This window comes from Oncorhynchus masou, chromosome 27 (assembly GCF_036934945.1).
Source record: "Oncorhynchus masou masou isolate Uvic2021 chromosome 27, UVic_Omas_1.1, whole genome shotgun sequence".
Taxonomy (NCBI): domain Eukaryota; kingdom Metazoa; phylum Chordata; class Actinopteri; order Salmoniformes; family Salmonidae; genus Oncorhynchus; species Oncorhynchus masou.
Genome location: NC_088238.1, coordinates 48,062,424 through 48,084,913, shown reverse-complemented (window position 1 = coordinate 48,084,913; position 22,490 = coordinate 48,062,424). Strand labels below are relative to the sequence as shown.

The 22,490-nt window shown below is 40.4% G+C and overlaps 1 protein-coding gene across 24 annotated transcripts in view; it reads right to left on the bottom strand.

Annotated features, from left to right (window-relative positions):
- The window catches only part of LOC135516331 (receptor-type tyrosine-protein phosphatase delta-like), a 606,705-nt gene that overhangs the window by 292,607 nt on the left and 291,608 nt on the right, over positions 1-22,490 (bottom strand). For all 24 annotated transcript variants that reach the window (XM_064940532.1, XM_064940530.1, XM_064940540.1 and 21 more), the window contains one exon: positions 13,880-13,927. The gene's annotated coding sequence lies outside the window, so the exon portion shown is untranslated. The remainder of the gene's footprint in view (positions 1-13,879; positions 13,928-22,490) is intronic.

Sequence of the window (22,490 nt, the reverse complement as noted above, 5' to 3'; positions counted from 1 at the left end):
CCAAAGGTGATTCTAACATGTATTGACTTAGGATGGAATACGTATCTAACTAAGATGTGTTTTCATTTTCATAAATGTTTGACAAATACAGTAAGAGCATTTTTCTTCCACTTTGACATTACAGAGTAATGTCAAAGGATAAGACTATACACGGTGCAGGAAATATATGCATGGGTTTGAGGATAAGACTATACACGGTGCAGGAAATATATGCATGGGTTTGAGGATAAGACTATACACGGTGCAGGAAATATATGCATGGGTTTGAGGATAAGACTATACACGGTGCAGGAAATAGGATAAGACTATACACGATGCAGGAAATATATGCATGGTGCAGGAAATATATGCATGGGTTTGAGGATAAGACTATACACGGTGCAGGAAATATATGCATGGGTTTGAGGATAAGACTATACACTATACACGGTGCAGGAAATATATGCATGGGTTCGAGGATAAGACTATACACGGTGCAGGAAATATATGCATGGGTTCGAGGATAAGACTATACACGGTGCAGGAAATATATGCATGGGTTTGAGGATAAGACTATACACGGTGCAGGAAATATATGCATGGGTTCGAGGATAAGACTATACACGGCGCAGGAAATATATGCAGGGGTACAAGGATGAGACTATACAAGGTGCAGAGGATAAGACTATAGCACTTTCATCTCCCCCATGCCATCTTCATAAACACACACACACACACACACACACACACACACACACACACACACACACACACACACACACACACACACACACACACACACACACACACACACACACACACACACACACACACACACACACACACAACCCCCTGCCCCAAGCTAACATTATCTGCACAAGCCTGGTAATAATGGAGGACTGGTTGGACTCTTGTTTGATTACATGGGTGGGTACCCCAGGGACTTGTCTTGGGCCCGTTGATGAATTAATCTTTGTGATTGGCGCTGTGGGAGCTGGAGCACTGAGAGAGGCCATTGATTTGTCATTAGGGTGAATATTCCACTGGAATTGGATTTATTTGGGATCTTAAGAACATGACAAAGCCGTGCCCTGGTCAACCTGGTGGCCACCGGAGGCCAGCTGTATCTGATGAAATGTCTGGGGGCTGACACTTTAGCTTGCATTGTGTTTCCAAGTCTAGCTCTATATTTCAGAATCAAACGTTACTATATTTTTCGAATGTATATAAAAGGTAAGCAGCAAACATTGTGTACATTATCAACTGCCTACATCAAGAGTACCGGTGTTAGTCCTCCAAAACAAATGTTATCACATGCCACATTATGATTGGCGATTGACATCCTAACCTTGTTTGTCTCCAAATGTCAACCTTTTCACAGCAGGGACGTTGACGTGTTTGTTAACATGTCCCCCTTTAACTAAATTCATTACAGTTCAAAACCCAAGCAAGGGTCATTTGTGGTCCTGTGGCACCTACGTATGCAAACCTTTTACTCCAATCATAAATCTTATCAAGGTGAGGAAAGTGTTTACCCGGTCGTTTATTTCAGCGAAAGCCAGACCAGTGACCCATAAAATGAGCAAAGATAATGGGGACCTTAACATAGTCTTCTGCACATGGAGGTAATTGCCAAGGCCCTAGATCAATCAATATTGACTCCGGTTTTCCAACTACTGCATTCACAGAATGTGTAAAATTGGCTTTAGACGGATGAAGAACATATCCCTGATAGTTTAACCTTAATCAATTGAACACGTTCACTTGTACAATTATAGATTTAGCCAATTAAGCCATTTTTTTTACTGGGAATTCTGTGGGGTATTAAAAGTGCAACGCAAACTATTAATGATGCACAGAACATTTCAGAAATGTTATTCCATTGGAATGGAAAGTAAGTGACTACAGTAATAAATGAATATGTAAGGCTCTTTGAAAATGTGTCTCAAAAAAATACATGACTGCTGTCATACTTTATGTGATAATGACATTATGCCATATTGTGAAAGAATCTATGTAAAAATGACATTGATCAAAGGTGTTAGAACATGTTATCAATACATCGCGAAGGGGGAAAATCACTGCACTGCCAATCACTGCTTGCTCAAAGGCACTTAGATTTCTCTTTAGTAGACATTTCCATCTTGACTTGATGAATCTCACAATCTTTTTTTCCTTGCCCACACTGAAGTAATTTATTTTTTATCTCTCCAAGCTATATTTTCTTTTTTTTATATACAACCTGACACAATATGCTACAAGGGATGATAATAATTCCAGAACTTTGCACTAACTCCAGATAGCACTTACTCTCCTTTCAGTCGCATTTGGAGAAAATTAAGTGTCCTTTCTAAAAATGCTGAATATTATGAAATAATAAATGTTTTGACACACTTATCATACACATGCCAGGCAAAAACACATTGGCGTTTCAATATGTCACCTCAAATATTGATTTCTGCCTCTTCTGTTGTTCATGGTTTTCATGAAGGTTCATACAAAGGCTATTTCCTCATCAGCATGATCATATTGATTCAAGGTAACACTAAGACCTACATGTTATGATGCCTAAGTGAACCTCATGATTTCTCAGAGCGAAAATGTGATTTCTCTGAACATTCAGTGAGGTTAGCCACTGTGAGGTTAACCGAGGGCCAATGAATCTTCCAGAGGTACGATGCAACAACTCAACATTTTCACTGAAAGCATGATTTCATTACAACAAAGTTTACAATCTGAAACAGTCTTGATGAGGCTTTTTCACAGTGTAGGAAGAATGGAGATACTGCAGATACTGGTTTTGATTACATTTGATTGAATAATCTTATTAAAAGGTGGAGGCTTGGGGACTTGTTAGCTCTGCATATTCACATTGGTAGAGGAAGTTACTGTATGTATGAGAACTTACACTTTACTTTTTCAAGGAGTGACGGCAAGGATTACATGACAGTACCCGGCCAATGGCGGCTCGTGCTATTTAAATCATCTGTCCCAAGATTCCACATTATCTCAGATGGCTGAACATTTCTTCAGCGCTGAAGAATCCATGAATGGTCCATGTCACTGTCTGGTCCTGACCCATTTTCATATTCAAGCAGTTCCTCTGTACATTATTGATGCACAGTATATTTGCCTTGTTTTGAGTCTAAAATCAATGCGTAAATTCAGTATTAAAGTTCACTAAATGCAACATTTTTGGGGTGATATTTTCTGAGTACAGTTGAATATATTCACAGTCAGGCAAATTACATTTTTCTTGAGTGAGGAGAGGCAATCTGCTCTTGGCTATTCAACTCCAACTTTAATTTGGGTTCCAAAAGATATATTTTGTAGACATTGCTAGGCTAATGTACATTTTCGAAGGGGGAAAGGAGAGACTACCGCTGGCTTTACTTTGAGGTGTTAATATCTAAAATCAAGAGCAGATAGGACCCTTATTAGTCCCCATCTTCTCATTAGAGGGAGGGGCTTATCACACAGAGGAGAAGACGAAAGCTAAGGAAGTAATATGACTGGCTTTGACTTTGCTGCATGTCCTGAAGCTTTTGGTTGAGGTCAACTTAATTTGAGACTTCGATAGGGGGGAAACTTGTGAGACGAGTCACATTGACACTGTTTAAAATACCTAATTCATGCCCCAACTTCACTGGCATCCAAATTCTCAATTAGAATACATTTTAGGTATCCCTCGTTAAAGACCATAGAGAACTCAGAATGAGTTTTTAAGGAATGTTGTGGTGTGAAGTATTTGTTGGTTTTATAATATATGCCATTTACCAGGCACTTTTATCCAAAGTGAGTCATGAGTGCATACATTTTATGTATGGGTGGTTCTGGGTACCATTCTCTACCAACTGAACTACAGAGAAATATCAGCACAGATCCTTAATTTCAATCTCCTAGAAAATGGATGTGGAGGAGTATTGCAATATCTTATTGATGTCCTCATTGCATACCAAAGAATAACGATGACAGTTTTTTTTAAATCAGGAAGTTGGAAAGATCATAAAATATTAATGTCCTCCTTACACATAACAGTTTAAATTTGTAAACACTCAATATTTTATGTTAACTCAATCTCATGTAAAATGTATGAAGAAGTGACACAAACATGCACAATGTGGATCTGGGAAAAGTATTACTCCAGGCCAAGGCTAGAAATAGAACTGACATCATTTGGCGTCCATTTCAAGTCATCTGAGAAAAAAAAACGTTATGGACATATTTCCAAAGTGGTCTCACCTTTAGCAAAGTTTGCAGCTGCACCAAGTTAAAAAGGCACTAATCAATTTTTAAACTGCACCGTTTCTCAAAATAAAACTAACCTTTTGTTTGGCATTTGGCATTTTTTTGTATCTTTCATTTCCTTTTGAAACTAACAGTTTGATGGGTGGAAACACTTCGTGCCCGCACGTAAACGCACACACACGCCGACACAAGAAAACATGACATACGTGTACATTTTAAAATGACAATACACCATTCACCAGTCATTTACTTATAAATCCCCTTATTTGGACTAACAAAAAGCACAAAGTAAGCACACTGGTAGAACACCACCAATCAATGCATTAAGACGACGAAGAATGAGCCTGCAGCTTGATTAATGTTGAGCCATTGACAAACGGATTGAGTCAATATGCAAACATTCGCCCTAAACAAGTCAGAAAATACATTGGGCGGCAAAACTATATTGCCCCATCGATTTCTGTTCGGGGTCAATGTACATTCTTCTGCATGTAGACATATAATTCCCTCTCCAGCAAAGTCATTAGACGGGCAAATGTTTAATTAAGCAGTCACTGTGGTGTAATCTCAATAATCCAGTATCTGAATGTGGGCCAAGCTGGAACAATCCTGCCTGCCCCTTCCCTTTCGTGGGAAAAGACTGTTTCTAAAACAGCTACTTCACCGCCTCCACACTGAAAATCCGACATGAACTGTGCAGCGTTGGCCAGAACAGATCTTAAATCCACACATTTCCCAGCATGGTCCGCTAATTAAAAGTCCACTTCGAAGATTTTCAGCAGATTCAGCCAGGTGTTCACAGCTGACCTATTTTTTCCACCAAAGGAAAACAGTTTTTAGGGGCAAGGATCGAGACAGATGTGTCTGAAAAACTGTCAAGCTCTTTCTCACCCCTCCATGCCTCCATGCACAAGGATTCATTATGTCTGGTCTTTGTGGATCATTTGGCTTTCCAAACTGTCCTCAGCTGGACCTGCTGTGGAATTATTCCCCTAAACTGTCTGTCAGTTAGCAGAAGACGGCTTGTCACACATAATAGGGGTGTCATGACTGCCAGCGGAGGACAAGCGCAAATAAATGGATGCTGTTGCTCGTCTCAAAGTTAAGTGCATGACGGTGTCATTTCAAATTACAGTGATCTTTCTTCATTCATATTCAAAGTGAGGTCCGTTATTTCTGAAGCCAATAACAACACATTCAATAGACACATGTGTGCAAGTTCTATGCTGTACTACTGTTCATCTTAGTGAGAGCATGTGAGAGCTTTAAAACATGTTTAGTGTACTTTTCTTTCCAGAGGCAGGACAGGCGTCAAATCCATGGTAAACACACATATCCCATGTTTCCAAATGCTCCACATGATCAAAATCTTAGTAGATTCTACCTTTCACTTAATACTTCCCTTCATATTCACCGCTCAGAATGATTAAACAAGTCAGAAATTCCTTTGGTTCCAAGTTCAAATAAGTGACAAAAACATTTAAGCAGTACGCTAATAATGATTGAATTCACATTTGGCTGTATGTTCTTTCTCATTGTGTTCGCTAATAGACGCAGGCAGTATCGGCAATGTAAATCAGAATGAGAATCAGAAGACAAAGCCGAGTATTAGAAAGATAACACTGGAAATCATTTGTCAGTTCACAATGCAACGAGTAAAATAATGCTTGGCCATATCTAAATGAGGAAACAGTAGTCCTATAGCAGACAAAGGCAATTCAAATGGAAACTGGAAACTGTTGAGAATATTTGGGTGAGCTATTCAAAAAAGTTGATTCTGCAGCAGAAGATAATGAACTTAACAGTTTTCTGAGAGAACGAGGCAAAATCAGTTTAAGTTTCTGTCAGGGTTGGCAGTTGGTGTTGGGGGGGGTGATGGCACCCAGTGGTAGGCATGGCAATCCTATTATTGGTGTTTCTGAAGTAGGCTTCAACAGATATAATTATCATGGATGATTCAACTTATTTGTTAATTACGGTATTCAAATAAACGGGAACATGGCAGCAAGTGTGTGAGCAAGACAAAGGAGCTGATGTGAGCAAGACAAAGGATACGATTGTGGACTATAGGAAAAGGAGGGCCGAACAGGCCCCCATTAACATCTACGGGGCTGAAGTGGAGCGGATCGAGAGTTTCAAGTTCCTTGGTTTCCACATTACCAACCAAATATCATGGTCAAAACAAACCAAGACAGTTGTGAAGAGGGCACGGCAACACCTTTTCCCCCTCAGGAGCCTGACTGAAAAGATTTGGCATGGGTCCACAGATCCTCAAAAGGTTCTAAAGCGGCACTATCGAGAGCATCCATTCTGCTCGGTATGTGACCGTATGGCGCTACAGAGGGTAGAGTGTGTACGGCCCAATACATCACTGGGGCCAAGCTTCCTGATATCCAGGACCTATAAACTAGGCGGTGTCAAAGGAAGGCCCAAAAAATTGTCAACGACTCCAGTCACCCAAGTCATAGACTGTTCTCTCTGCACGGCAAGCAACACCTGAGCGCCAAGTTTAGGACCAAAAGGCTCCTTAACAGCTTCTACCCCAAAGCCATAAGACTGCAAAACAATTAATCTAATTGCCACCTGGACTACTTACATTGATCCCCCTTGTTTTTACACTACTTCTATTCACTGTTTATTACCTATAAATAGTCACTTTACAAATTACCTCGACGAACCTGTACCCCCACACATTGACTCAGTACCGGTAGCCCCTGTATATAGACTCGTTATTGTTATGTACTTTTCTTGTGTTACTTTTTGATACATTTTTTTTATTTTTTACTTTAGTTTATTTAGTAAATATTTTCTTAACTTTATTTCTTGAACTGCATAGTTGGTTAAGGGCTTGTAAGTAAGCATTTCACGGTAAGGTCTACACCTGTATTCGCCGCACGTGACAAATAACATTTGATTTGATTTGAAGTGACCTAAAAAAAAATCTGCTAGCAGAATAAAGTTCAGTGTGGAGAGGCTGTGGCTTCAGATGAGCAACAGTCATTACACATTGGCGTTCTCCAACCCTCTACTACTCACATATCCGGCGTAATCCCAATGTTCGCTGGAGTCATAGATACCGCTTATCGGGTCATTTGGAATTTTGAGCAGCAAACATTTAAGTCATTTTCCGATCCCTGGCTTGCTCCCTTGTCAGGGTGATGTTCCAGCTTCGAACACTGCATAAGAATGAAGCATGTGGCAGGCACTGAGGTATTTTGAATATGAAGGCAGGCTTACATTTGCTATGTTGTCCGGCTTAAGCATGGCCTATATTAGTTAGTAAATCTACTGTATTACTAGAATCACATATATTACTATTTAATCTAATTCTAAACCTATTTCACAAAATCTAAAACTGTTCATGTCTTTAAAAGAACTCCAAGGCATAAATAAACACAAAAAGCAAACTCTCAAGTTCAGTATTTATAGAATGTTTGGTGAGGAGATCATTTTGAACTTAGACATTATCAGCCTCCACTATATTAATCAAAGTCAAAACGCAATCCCGCTTTGATAAATTGCTGGCAATAATTCTCCCATTGAAGGCGCTTATTTGGGTCTCGCTCAGGTGAAATGAAGAAGAGCTGATTGCGTGGGGTGATCCTACTGATTACATTTTAAATTTAAAATGCATTTCTCATTAGATGATTCTGTGGCAGCTGATGTGGCAGTAGGCTGTTGTATGCGCACACTGTCGTGTGTTTCTTCAGTGTGAGTTATTCTTCACTTTAACGTTTCAAAATCATCAGCGTTAAAGGTGGATAATGTCCATCACTATGCTGTTTTCCTAGATAGATGAGCATGCACTGATATCTAGGTTTCAGTTCCTATCAGTAACATCTCTAGTGACATCTCTAGTTAACACAACCTGATAATCAGCTTATGTCACCATGTTGCATCTCTTTTCATTATAGTCGCTGAATACATTCTACAAAGACTTTCTCTATAATATGTAATATTTTGCAGGCAGTCATATCATGGCTGACAATGATAGGTCCATCCCAGCCCTCATTAGACATCTGTTTGTGTGTTATCCTGGCAGCTTCCCTCTGAACGGCTTGTCAATGTTTAATGAAACACTCATCATCGTTTAACGAAACACTCAACGTCGACGGTAGGAGGAGTTCAGCTTTCTTAGCCTGCCCCCTGTACTGCGAGCTGAATTACCAATGATCAAGACTCAGAGTTAGCCTTTGAAGCGGATTTCTCCTCTAGTAAAACCACTCAGATGAATGTTCAATGGCCATGATGTACTGGAATGATTGTGGCATATGTTTCCATAGAAATGTATCATAAACGGTTGGTATACATTATAGACATTTTGAGAATAGAACAAAGTGTATGATAATCTGTTATACTATTGAATGAATCAATCCACATCTAAAGATTAATGGATGTTTTTTTACATGTTCACACGGGGTAATAAGCATGAACTATTACTCGAGTGAACTGTATAAATTATGCAGTTGGTTCTATTGTGTCAGAATATTAGATTTGTTTATAACATGTGCCAGTCAATTGACAGTAGGGGGTGTACGAAGTAACACATCGTTTTTAGATGGATTTGTAAGCAGTACATTGCCAGATGCTCGGAAATTATCTGAACCAAGCCGCGTGGCAATGGAATCAATGAATAATCGCCTTTCAATCATTCTACAATGCATGAGTTCCAGCAAGCGACACTCGTCTTCCCTGGGCTGGTTGGCCTCCGTGTTGACGGAAGCAGTAGCTCACAGCCTTCAGATGCTTGTCCTCTCCCAGAGAGAAAAGGAAAGAGCTTTCAAAGCAGAGAGGGGGAAGGACACTTAGCTGTTGCGCTCCTTGAAACTGGTCCCCTCTCTTTCCCTTTCCATCTCCCAGACGTATCACATTCTGAATCTTCCTTGAAAGCGACACAATAGGGATTTGTTTCGTCATCACTCATGGCTCTATCAATAACATATACATACGCTGAGAGCAATGAGAAAGACCAATGGTGGGACACCAAGAAAGATATTAAGCATTTTGCTGAAAGACATAAATCAAAAACAGGAGGCTTCTGGATTATTATAAACCGAGGAGAAGTGCTCTCATTTAAAGGACACTAACTGATAGGAGTGTGATTTATATGGGGGGCACGTGGCATATTAGGACTTGTTGGGGAAAATTACTTACATTTGGGAAGAAAGTTATCTGGTAAAAAGACACTCAATGTATCACTATTTCCTGAAGTATTATGCATGGGAAATATTCATTAATTAAGTATTAGTAGTAATCAACGGGCAATTTATAATACAATTGCTTCACGATTAAATCAATGCTATCAATTGCTTCATGATTAAATGCGATTATTGTTAATTTGTATATACACCTTATCCCTCTAAACCATTGTCATTCAGTTTATTACCTATTCCGCTTTGTTATCAGAGTGGCCAGAAAATCAAGACACCAGAGATAGTTGCATGTGTTATGTGTCATGCAACATCTTTCAAATAGGCCTCTCTTTTAAAAGCTCATTACTTAATGCATACAAATGACCATGGACTCAATAGCCATACACCTCAGAAACTGACACTGTTTGGTGCAAACTTTAGTCTTGGGCTCCAATTTCACATATCATTTTCACAGGGGGCTGTTTGGCCCGACGCATGCAAAATTGTAATTCCATCTTAGTTTCGTTGTGTCGTTGCTATTGACCTTTCGTGGGGTAGAAAAAGGAGGAGGGCCACTGTAATAAATATATATAAAAAGAGAAAATGCCCATATTTCATCATAATGTTTCTTTGATGTGAAGTCAAATTAAGCCTATTTGCTACAATGTGTCAACAACAGTGTGTGAGCATGGCGAAAAAAATTGGCTGCGGAGAGGTCATTCGTCAGAAACGGATTGGTGGGAGCAAGCGCGGTCGGCTAAAATGTAGATGCAGACAGATTTGAGGGAGCGAAATTGATCAAAACGAGGCTATGGGATTGGGGCGTGTGCATGTGCCCACACCAGAGTGAGATTGTGTGTGGGTAAGGGGTTGAATGAATGAATAAGTATCCAAATCATTATGCCCTATCATTAAATACAAATTCAGAGGCTGATTATGTTGTGCTTTTCCTGTCACGCTGCATAAATAGTGTAGGGGAAAATTGCGGCGGCTGGTGAAGGGGACCATTATGAGGGCACTGGACTGTGGTGTTGTGAAATGAGATGGAACAGAAAGACTTACATGAGATTATATAGTCATACAGATAACAGTGGAAAATGTATGGAAAACCGCAGGAAATCATCTGATATATTGTTAAAATATTCACTGAACAGAAATATAAACGCAACATATAAAATGTTGGAATAACATAAATAAAAGGTGCCAGAAATGTTCCAGAAGCACAAAAAGCTGATTTCTCTCAAATGTTTTGCACAAATGTGTTTACATCCTTGTTAGTAAACATTTTTCCTTTGCTAAAATAATCCATCAAACTAACACGTGACATATCAAGAAACTGATTAAACAGCATGATCATTACACAGGTGCACCTTGTGCTGCGGGAAAATAAAAAGCCACTCTAAAATGTGTCGTTTTGTCACACAACACAGTGCCCTCAAGTTTTGAGGGAGCGTGCAATTGGTATGCTGACTGCAGGAATATTCACCAGAGCTGTTGCCAGAGAATTGAATGTTAATTTCTCAACCATAAACTGCCTCCAATGTCGTTTTAGAGAATGTGGCAGTATGTCCAACCGACCTCACAACCACAGACCACGTGTAACTACGCCGGCAGGATCGTCTGAGACCAGCCACCAGAACAGCTGACGAAACTGTGGGTTTGCACAACCAAAGAATTTCTGCAGAAACTGTCAGAAACCATCTCAGGGAAGCTCATTTGCGTGCTCGTCGTCCTCACCTTGACCTGACTGCAGTTTGGCGTCGTAACCGACTTCAGTGGACAAATGTTCACCTTCGGTGGCCACTGGATTCGATATTGTCACTTTAAGAGCTCTGTTGCACAGCTACACCTAAACCATGCTTAAAAATCCAGTTGTAAACTGAAGTAGTAGGGAAATAAACGTGGTAGTAATGTAAAACTGTGATTCCCCTCTTTTTTTAACAAAGACCAAAACTGCTTTCAAAAGTGTTTTCCTGCAATTGCATTAATAGCTGTGCATTGACTGCTTGTCAGAGTACATGTTTTCCTCCTATGGCTCTCGCAACTTGAATGCGGCTCAAGAGGAAGAGTTTTCTCACATAGAACACAAACAAGCCGACTAGGGAAATAGGTCAACTATTCTACTATAGGGTTGTCTCATTTTGTTTTAATAACAACATTAACTGTCAAAAATAGTATCACTGGAAAGTTACATCCTGGGTGACAAAGTATAGGCTTTGAATTACTTTGCCAGCAGCTGGAGTCGGCTTCTCAACGCTGTCTGGGTTGAGTGCTGCTGTGGTTCGCATTATAGACTATTTAAAAAAATTACCCCATTTTCATATTTGATTAAAAGTAAAGAAACCTTAATAGAAAATGACTCAAAGAAAAGTGAAAGTCACCCAGTAAAATACTACTTGAGCAAAAGTCTAAAAGTATTTGGTTTTAAATATACTTAACTATCAAATGTAAATGGAAATCCTCAAATATACTATCAAAAGACAAAGTGAAAGTATAAATAATTTCACATTCCTTATATTAGGCAAACCAGAAGGAATAATTGTCATATTTGTATTTTTTATTTACAGTTAGCCAGGGGCACACTCCAATTCTCAGACATCATTTAATTTCAGAGGCAGTAGGGATGACCAGGGATGTTTTCTTGAGAAGTGCTTGAATTGGACCATTTTCTATCCTGCTAAGCATTCAAAATGTAACAAGTACTTTTGGGTTTCAGGGAAAATGTATGGAGTAAAAAGTACATTATCTTCTTTAGGAATGTGGTGGAGTAAAAGTAAACATTGTAAAAAATATAAATAGTAAAGTACAGATAGATACCCCAAAAACTACTTAAGTAGTACTTTAAAGTATTTTTACTTAAGTACTTTACACCACTGCCACCACTACCATTTAATTCCATTCATCTGAACATCAGAGTGTCATAAACAATCATGCATGTCAGGTCAGTGTACACCGCATAACAGAGAAAATGTCGTATTTGAGAATACATTTACATTGGAATATATTTCGTAGAAAAGACATGCTTCTGTCTGTATTAGGCTATGTCATCTCCAAACCACCAGACCTGGATTCACTTGGTCAGTCTATGCCATGGTTCTTAATGTTTTGTATACTGAGTATATACACTAAACAAAAATATAAATGCAGCATGTAAAGTGTTGGTCCCATGTTTTATGAGCCGTAATAAAGAAAATCCCAGAAATTTCTCTCAAATTTTGTGCACAAATGTGTTTTACAATCCTGTTAGTGAGCATTTTCCAAGTTAATCCATCCACACTTGAGGACTGTCTCATTCAAACATGCCATAGTTAATACTATACTGCATACAGGTCTGCTGTCAAATAAAAACCTAGGGAAATATCACACAACACCTTGTTATCGCTCCCCTTAGGTCAATGTTGAAGCTTCATCAGTTCACTAACAGGCTGTCCTTTTGACACAGACAACTCCATTGTTTAGTTCATATTGCAGATATATTCTGTTACTCATTGTCTATGTGTCATAGAATGTACCTGTAGGTCATTGACATGTCTGTCAATATGTTGTCAAAATGAATAGGATGAGTCTCAATGTTAACTCATAAGCCGGTGAGTAAAATGAGACATTCTGGATTTCTCAAGAGTAAGGCCTCACATATAATTGTCAATTTAAAGACTAAGGAAATCAAATGTGTGTCGAACTCTGCAACAAAAATAATGAATTCGGCTGGCAGTCAACCATATCAAATGAGTGTTACTTTATCATAGTTTGAAAATGGAATGGCATTTTCAATACAATGGGATTTTTCTTCATATAAATTACAATTTGCCTTCTTGCTCATTTTGCAGTATAAATAGTAACCTATGATATTATCCGTCAGCCAGTTAACATTCTCATTTGAATACGATTCAGTGAGTCAGTGTAATATTAGACTTTTGGAAAAGACAAGTCCGTACAATACAAAGTATTATATTATCTACAATTTAACCACAATGCCACTGTCTTCTTCATGTCTGTCTTCATCTACCAAACTATGTTAGCAGGATAAACTCAATCAAACCTGCATTGCAGTATTTACACAGTAGCTCATTTCCCTTAGTAATGGTTTTCATGACTGTAACAACATACAACCACATAACCACTCCCTACCACAGGAAGACACTTCCAGTTTTCACAATCAGACAGGTGTGTGCACCGGTGGACAAATAAGGCATTGCATTTATGTGGCAGGTTAAATGTAGTCTGTTGTGTTTGTCAGTACTGCATTGTAGCTATCTTGATATTGCGACAGTGTGCTGTTTTACATTCATGTCACTTTTGTGTTGTCAGAATGAGTTGTCACATCCCAGTAAACATAGCGCGTTGCACTGTGATACCGCGTAGACATGTGTCAATGTCTACACACAATGTCTGTCCTCCTTGTGTACATTCGATAGACAGGCAGCTATTACAGAATCAAACCCACAGTCCTTTATATCAACTGTAGACTGATAGAGCAACATCCCGAAACCAACCTGGAGTTATAAAGCATGGAGGCTTACCTTGAGGTTGAAGGTGTGAAAGTCATGGAACATTCTCTCTCCTGAGACCTGTGTGACAATGAACAGGATGAGACGTCCGTCATGATTAAGGAAGCCCACAATTACAGAGAAGCCCAAGCGACAGTGATTGATCAACAAGGAACTCCCCTTAATGAAGACTAAAGCACCCGAGCGATCCAGAGACCAAATTGGAAAATGTAACTAGAACTACAGTACACAGTGCCAGATGCTTCACTAGGCTCGTGATAGCTTGTTGATAGTGTGTTAGATGCTAGACCATTTTGTACGTTGGTAGCACCTGTGAAGCCAGTTCTCAAGAGATATTCAATCAACAAACATGAAGTCCAAACCTGAAAAATGCATGGTCATAGTCATGGGAAAACACTGAATAGACAGAGTTCAGGGAAAGTACACCCTTAATATTGTGTCTGAAAGGCTGTGTCTGAAGGACAGAGAACAAGAACACAATTCCCTTCCAAACAGCGACAACAACCTATTCATGGTATCGGTGAGCCCAGGCCAACACTAGCAGGTAGCCTTGAAGATGGACAAAGATAGCAAGAATTGATCGAGTTTGAGTGAGTCTCGTGTTAAAAGACTGTCTGAACCCAAGGGCCACTCAAACATAACCGAATCAGTTTGACTGTCAAATACTACTTTGTTATCTACCTCATTGTTAATCATTAGAGAGAGAGAGATAGAGAAAATTCAGGCCCTGGAGGCAGACGCATCAGATGCCACCGATGCGTTAAAATTCAGATATCGATTCAGCTCCGTAATACACTGGAGTGTGACGCGCTCTGACTAACCATAGGGAGGTGCACCTTTTCTTTTGGTTCTTTACCCATCAAGTATAAGGAGTTGAGTACGCCGTTGCAAAAAAACAGACGGGTTCTTCAAGGGAATGCATCTGACCGGAGCTCCGCAAAACTACACTGAATGAAACAAAAGACCATCAGTCCCCCTGGGAGAAGACGAAGGAGGGAAAAACATATTTGAGATTTGTGATAATTTATTTAATGTTTCACAGAGCGAGTGAGACTGCCGAATGATGCCTTGGAATTGGGTGGTGCAGTCAATATTTAGCTATATGGACACTGTTGTTGGCACTCACTTCCTGGGCCACGAGCTCAAGTGGAGATGCTATTTCACTTTTGGAGAAATCAAATAGTTTGAGTGTGGGAAGCAATAAGCTTCCACAGGGTTACGTCAGTTTGGAATGGTAAGCAATGTGCTTCCACAGGGTTACATCAGTTTGGAATGGTAAGCGATGAGCTTCCACAGGGTTATGTCAATTTGGAATGGTAGGCAAGAAAAGTGATTAATATGAAGTGTAAACTCTGGATGCTTGACTGATGACTTCTACCTCAAATGTATACTGTTTTATACTGTACATGTACTGATTATAATGTAAATACTGTAAACGTGTACACAATTCATCATATGGGAGGCAGGGTAGCCTAGTGGTTAGAGCGTTGGACTAGTAACCGGAAGGTTGCGAGTTCAAACCCCTGAGCTGACAAGGTACAAATCTGTCGTTCTGCCCCTGAACAGGCAGTTAACCCACTGTTCCCAGGCCGTCATCGAAAATAAGAATGTGTTCTTAACTAACTTGCCTGGTTAAATAAAGGTAAAATAAAATAAAATATGAATCACCTTGCTTAGTTTTACAGCAGTATTGTCCAGTGAGATCACATCTGTAAGACCTTTTTACCTGTGGGCTCACAGGTAAAAAAATCTCAAACATCCTTTCACTGGCAGATATTAACTGAACTGCTACCCTCCATTCATTAGAAAGTAATTACTCATATAAGGCGTTTACTCCATTGCCTCCTCTCTTTCGCCAGGTGCAGAATCCTATAACTTCATATCTGGAAAAGCACAGTGGTGGTGTGTGCTGCACGTTACTATACTGTACCAGACTAAGCTGCCCTGTTTGAACGTGATGCCCTCCAACGCAATCTCCCTCCCCGTCAAAACATCAAGATTACGGGGCTTAAGGTAATGGAAATGGGAGAATCAAAAATCCAGTAGGGAAGTACACAGCGTTGTCTCTGTGAGCACACGCTGTATGGGGTATGTTAGCTTTACTTTATCATTTATACTATTTGTAATATTTATTTACTTCTGGGTTCTATTCCTGTGTCCACGCTAGCATACTACATAGAGTGAACCAATGTATTGGGCAGCATTCTACATGGTATGCTAGTTTGGACGTAGAAAAAAATGATTATTTGATCGATGGGAATCCTCTCCATCCTTTTTATGTCATTCTTTAGCCTCCACACCTGCAACTATTTTTCAGCCTTCCGCTGTCATCATATTGTACTGTACCAAAGACTTTTAACCTTACCTCAATAGCACCTCGCCACTAAAATGAACTTCGCCTGAATTGCCCTTGTTGTTGGTCTCCATAGAAACTGTCCCATCAAGTCCATTCAATTCAGAGTGGCAGGGAGGGAAGGACTCTTGTCTGATAAGTGTTCTCAAAGTGGTCTCATTTTAATCGATTCTGAGAATGGCCTAGCATAATTACAGTTAATTAGATAACTACTGAGGTACTTTTTCTGGAGGACAAGACGATGATACGCTGATGTAAGCCTGTGGCTAGAGTTTCGAGAGGTAAAATGAACTTCTTCAACTTTAAGTTGAGCTTCATATAGACTAGATAATATGCATGCTAACCTATTCTTGTCAGGTTCAAATAGAGTTGTTTAGCCTTTCAGATATGACTCGATGTTTGTATCACCATGCTTCTTTATTTGAAGTAGAAATGAAGAGGTAAATGAAATGTCACATCACACTTAAGCTTTAGTAAACTCATTTGAAATGTGTTGGCATACAAAGGGCCTAATTCAATCCAAACACGTTGACATACCGATACCAAACACTGGTATCGGTATGTGACAAAAAATGTAATTTATATGCCGATTACTTAATCAGTGTTATACTGGGAAAACATCATTGATTGCTTTGGTATTAGTGCAACAACACTGATTGCCTTCTGGTAGTGTAATGGAAATGTTATATTTGATATTAAAAAAAACGGAAAACTGGAAAAAATAGTAAATCCTAGTGGCCAGTATTTTCTGACACTTCTCTGTATAATCTTAATCTGCTGGGAAAGGCTTCCTGGGCTCAAGGCACTAAATTGTCAGCACCCTTCAATCAGCTTGGCATCGTGAGTCAGTCTGCACACCCACACATTGCAGAGGTGACGGTATGTATTTGACCAGAGCTCCAGCTCATGTAAACATAAAGAATCCTGTTATATGTTTGCATATTTGGAGTGTGTGACAATGCACACACCCCCACACACACCGTTTTTTGTTGCGTTACAGATTTTAAAAGTGACTTTTTGTGGCCAGTTAGCATTTATACAGCCCGAGGTGTTCTGCATTAGATGTAGGAGCTATCTTGAAACAAGAAAGAAGTCAATATAGTGTAAGCAACAGCTGAATGTGATAATTGCTTCAGGTTGCAAAGGGAGTCTCGGATGTTCTACTCATTACACTGTAATTCAGCCATCACTCTTTTGTTGTAAGCCAGAGCCATTGTTGTACAATCAGTCTACTGAATTCGCCATCTGGTAGTTTGCTTGTTTGCTCATCTTTGAGAAATGTTTGACACATTTCGCACACACACGTTTCTTTTGTGGTGTAATTTAGTAGTCAATAGGTAACAATGTCTTTGAATGGTGCAGTCCTTCAATCTCTGTTTCCGCCCACAGTTCGTAAACAGCTGGGCGGCCCCTGGCAAATGTCTATGCCAATACCTTGTTTACAAACATAAATCTTAGTATAGGGCCTAAGTTTGGCCAATGGAGTGCACCTGTAAGTAAGCTTAGAAAATGAACCTACAATCTTTTACAGTGTAAACAATGATTTGTCTCTTTGGAATGCTGACAATAGTGATGTTGATCATGAATGAAGATGATGATGATGATGCTGATTGGTCCTTAAAATGACACTATATCAGGGAACATCCATTAGATTCAGCCGCGGGCTTGAGCGGATGGTGGGTCGGCCAAAACGTAGACTGCAAATTGACTACAAGAAGTCCAAACTTATATAATGTTTGACTAAAACATAATCATTTCAAGCCATGCTTATATTTGTATACGATCACCTGTCTCTATTTTGTGTGGGAATACTTTCTTCAATGAAAGAATAGATTTCTTCAATTAAAAAATAGATTTGTTCAATTACAATCACTTGGAGCCGATTTCCTGGTGTTTCTTCAGTCTATTATGCCCAGCATAATACATTTTTTGTTCAGAAAACTTGGCGGGCCGCCAGCTGGGGAACCCTGCACTATATCATAGGTTGCATCCATAGGGTTTACGATAGACCGGGAGTCACACAATCAAACACGCCTACAAATATGTGCACTGTGAAGTCTTCTGCTCTGCAGGTCTGAGACTACTGTGTCTGCGTATAGTTTGGGACGGCACATAATGCAACAACAACAACCAAAACGTCACTACCGACTGCTTTATCTCACACCGCACAGCAAAACGTATCTCCTTGAGTCCCGGCCTGACAATGATGCATCGTCCAAATCGTTCCTATTGATCCCCACCATTATAAACTATAATTCCACTTAATTAGTTGCCTTCACGGTCAAAAAGATGGATTTGAAGCCTGCGAGTGTTGTCAACTTTAAGTGTAATTACTCACTACTGAATATTAATGGAGCCTATTTAGTTTAGTTTAAAACGATGACCCCCCCCCCCCACACACACACACACACACACCCCATCCACCCCTCTCTTTGTATCTTCTCAAATTTAGAGAGTGCCTGAATCCACAGCTAAATTCAACGATTTTATGTTAACAGTAGAATGGGTCCATGGAGCCTCTGGAGTTGAAAAAATGAACATTTTGCTGCTGGAGCTGCTTGCCTCAGCACCGAGGGGCAGCACGTTTTAAATGCTCTGCTTTCACCCGGAATGGCCCACAAGAGGGATGCCAGGGGGTCCTTTGATGCAGGGAACCTGGGGATTTTGTGACCATTCATCACGTTAATGAGTCACTTCATTGATTTACCCCCAAAACAGGAGTTTGTTCAAAAGTTCCACCCTGCTATCATAATTTGTTTCTTGAATTTTGGCTGAAGCTAGCAATTTGTCCTAACAACAACTAATGGTTGGGGAGTTGATACAGTGACATACAGGGTTTATGAGAATACGTTTATGATAATATTGAGCACTTCTCAATCTTGGTTTCCACCCAACGTGAGCCATGGAAGGCTACTACAGCAAAAAAATAAAAGTATTGAAGGTTACATTTGTCAAACCAACCACAGTTTACAAAAACAAATATAAGGGGCAGAAACAGAGGTTGAGGACATTGCTTTAGCTGTCTGTCTTATTGTATTGTTTGTAATATAAGTGTTTTTAGGACCCATGTTGGGTGGCCTTGTGTCAGACCACTGAGAAGTAGGAGAGATTAAAATGGAGGCAGGATATTGGAGCGCGGAATACATTTTACAGAGGAATCCAAATCTGTGATATTACCATTTTGGGGGTGAGCGGATTTAAAGGAAGATGGACTGATAAATCTTGGGCCAGGTGGAATAGATGAATCCAACAGTTATTTACCCATTTTAATTGGAAATGTCTGTCACACTGAAGTGGCCTCGCTACCAAGCCAACTCTGGGAAAAGTCATGATCCTTCTACCTTGATCAGCGGCAGGTATTTTATGGAGGGTGATATGCTGCATGTCAGCCACATCTTTAGATTTATTCAGGCAATATATTCTGACGTTCAAGAGATCAAGTGTGTTGTGTAATATTTGACTGAGGCCAGCTTGTTAGTCCTATTGCATATGCTGCTTATGCACTTTCAACATGATGAACCCTTTCTATCACAGTATAGCACTGGGTTACTTTGCATCTTAATGAGTTCATTGGACAATGAGGAAGTTGAGGCAGTTCGAAGTCAACAGGTTCACTAATCAAGTCATTTTCAAGTAGAGCAGCTATTGTTTGATGTAATTATACAATAATTATTTGGTGGGTGCTTTTATTTGTCCTACTTTAAGCATGTGTGATTTGGAAATGTGTTTTTTGCATATCCCGACTCCCTCTGAGACACCCTCGGAGAATGGGGTCAGAGCCAGGCATCAGCCATTATCAACGGCGACCCTGGAGCAATTAGGTTTAAGTACCTTGCTCAAGGGCACATCAACATATTTTTCACCTTGTTGGCTCAGGGATTTGAACTACAGACATGTCGGTTACTTGCCAAACACTTTCAGGTGATTTACACATAATAAGTCATACTCAAGGTAATATAAAATATAAACTAGGTGGTTAATAATTAGTTAGAATTAGTTTAGTCCTTAGAAAGGAAATTTAGAGACTTCAACTGACTCTGTCATTAAACCCAATGCTTAAGGTGATGCCAGTTGCTAATGACATGTTCTACTGGCCTAGGCTGTTAATTCCAGACTGAACTGAACAGACTGAGACCCCTAGGCCCCTTGAGCCAACCCCTAGGCTCACTTCCTCAGACACTGTAATCCCCTATGGGTGCCAGGGGCCTTGTCATTCTCCCACCCCCTCCTCCCTCTCTTCCCCACTCCCGACTCCCATCCCTGGGCTATCACACTCACTGTCCTGCCTGTCTGGGGCTCTGAGTGACACGCTGGCGAGGCGTTGGCTGGATGTGCTCCGTCTGGAGCCGGTCCAACAACTACGGACACTCTGGACCCTGATGATGTCATGTTGGGACAGCCGTGGCTGTTTTGGAGCCTGGGAGTGTGGGAGATGAGTCGGTGGACTGTTGGGTGTGTGTGTGTGTGTGTGTGTGTGTGTGTGTGTGTGTGTGTGTGTGTGTGTGTGTGTGTGTGTGTGTGTGTGTGTGTGTGTGTGTGTGTGTGTGTGTGTGTGTGTGAGTGTGAGTGTGAGAGAGTGAACGCGCAGTTACTAAAATGAGATTCAGACACAGATCTGGGGATAATGTCAAACAGACTTGCTTTTACAAGCTGTGATATTTGCAAACAAAATACAGATACCTTCTTCGAGATACTGATTAGATTGGAAGTGCCAAAAATACAAGTGCTCTATATTATAAAAGTATTCAATCAATAAATTGAAAGCCCTTCAAAATAAAATGAACAAGTGCCAGACAAAATAGAGTTAACACTCATCCTGGAGGGGATGTCCGTCGTTTAACGGGCTCCTGAATAATTGTGGTACTTCGCATGTTTTTTTTTGCTCTGTTTTTGATGGTTTTGTCCTTAATGTTTCATCCATAATTTCCTATGACATTAGAACAGCGATAACTCACCTCGAACTGGACAAGGATTTTTCTTTAATGAGTCGGACGCAAAGGATCTCCCCGCACCGGTGGGGATCAACAACCTCTCCCTCAATGTGATCAAGACAAAAGAGATAATTGTGGACTACAAGGCAAGGAGGACTGAGCACGCTCCCATTCACATCGACGGGGCTGTAGTGGAGCGAGTCGAGAGCTTCAAACTCCTTGGTGTCCACATCACCACCACAAACCAAAGCATGGCACTAAGACCGCATTCAATGAACTGTATAAAGCCATAAGCAAACAAGAAAATGCTCATCCAGAGGCGGCACTCCTAGTGGCTGGGGACTTTAATGCAGGAAATTGAAATCCGTTTTGCCAAATTTCTGCCAGATGTGTAACTAGAGATAAAAAAACTCTAGTCACCTTTATTCCACACACAGAGACACATAAAAAGCTCTCCCTCACCCTCCATTTGGCAACTCTGACCTTAACTCTATCCTCCTCATTCCTGCTTACATGCGCAGACTGGAATATGTTCCGGGACTCATCCGATGGCATTTAGGAGTATACCACAGAAGTCACAAGCTTCATTAATAAGTGCATCAACGACGTCATCCCCACAGTAAAAGTACGTCCTAACCCAACCAGAAGCCATGGATTACAGGCATCAGCCGCACTGAGCTAAAGGCTAGAGCTTCCGCTTTAAAGAGTAGGACACTAATCCGGATGCTTATAAGAACTCCTGCTACGCCCTCCAACAAACCATTCATGAGAGCCCCTGCTGTTCCGGATGACTGTGTGATTAAACACCGTAGCCGACCTGAGTAAGACCTTTAAACAGGTTAACATTCACAAGACTGCAGGGCCAGACAGATTAACAGGACGCGTACTCACAGCATGTGCTGACCAGCTGGCAAGTGTCTTCACTGACATTTTCAAACTCTCTTTGACTCAGTCTGTAATAATACCTAAATGTTTCAAGCAGACCACCATAGTCCCTGTGCCAAAGAACGCCAAGGTAACCTGCCTAAAGACTACTGCCCCTTAGCACTCACATCTGTAGCCATGAAATGCTTTGAAAGGCTGGTCATGGCTCACATTAACAGCATCATCCAAGAAACTCTGGACCCACTCCCTTTTTGTACTGCTCCAAAAAATCCACACACTCCACACAAAAATGTACACACTCTATTGCATTCCACACTGTCCTTTCCCACCTGGACAAAAGGAACACTTACGTGAAAATGTTTTTCATTGACTAAAGCTCAGCATTCAACACCATAGTGCCCGCCAAGCTAAACTAAAGACCCTGGGATTGAACACCTCCCTCTGCAACTGGATC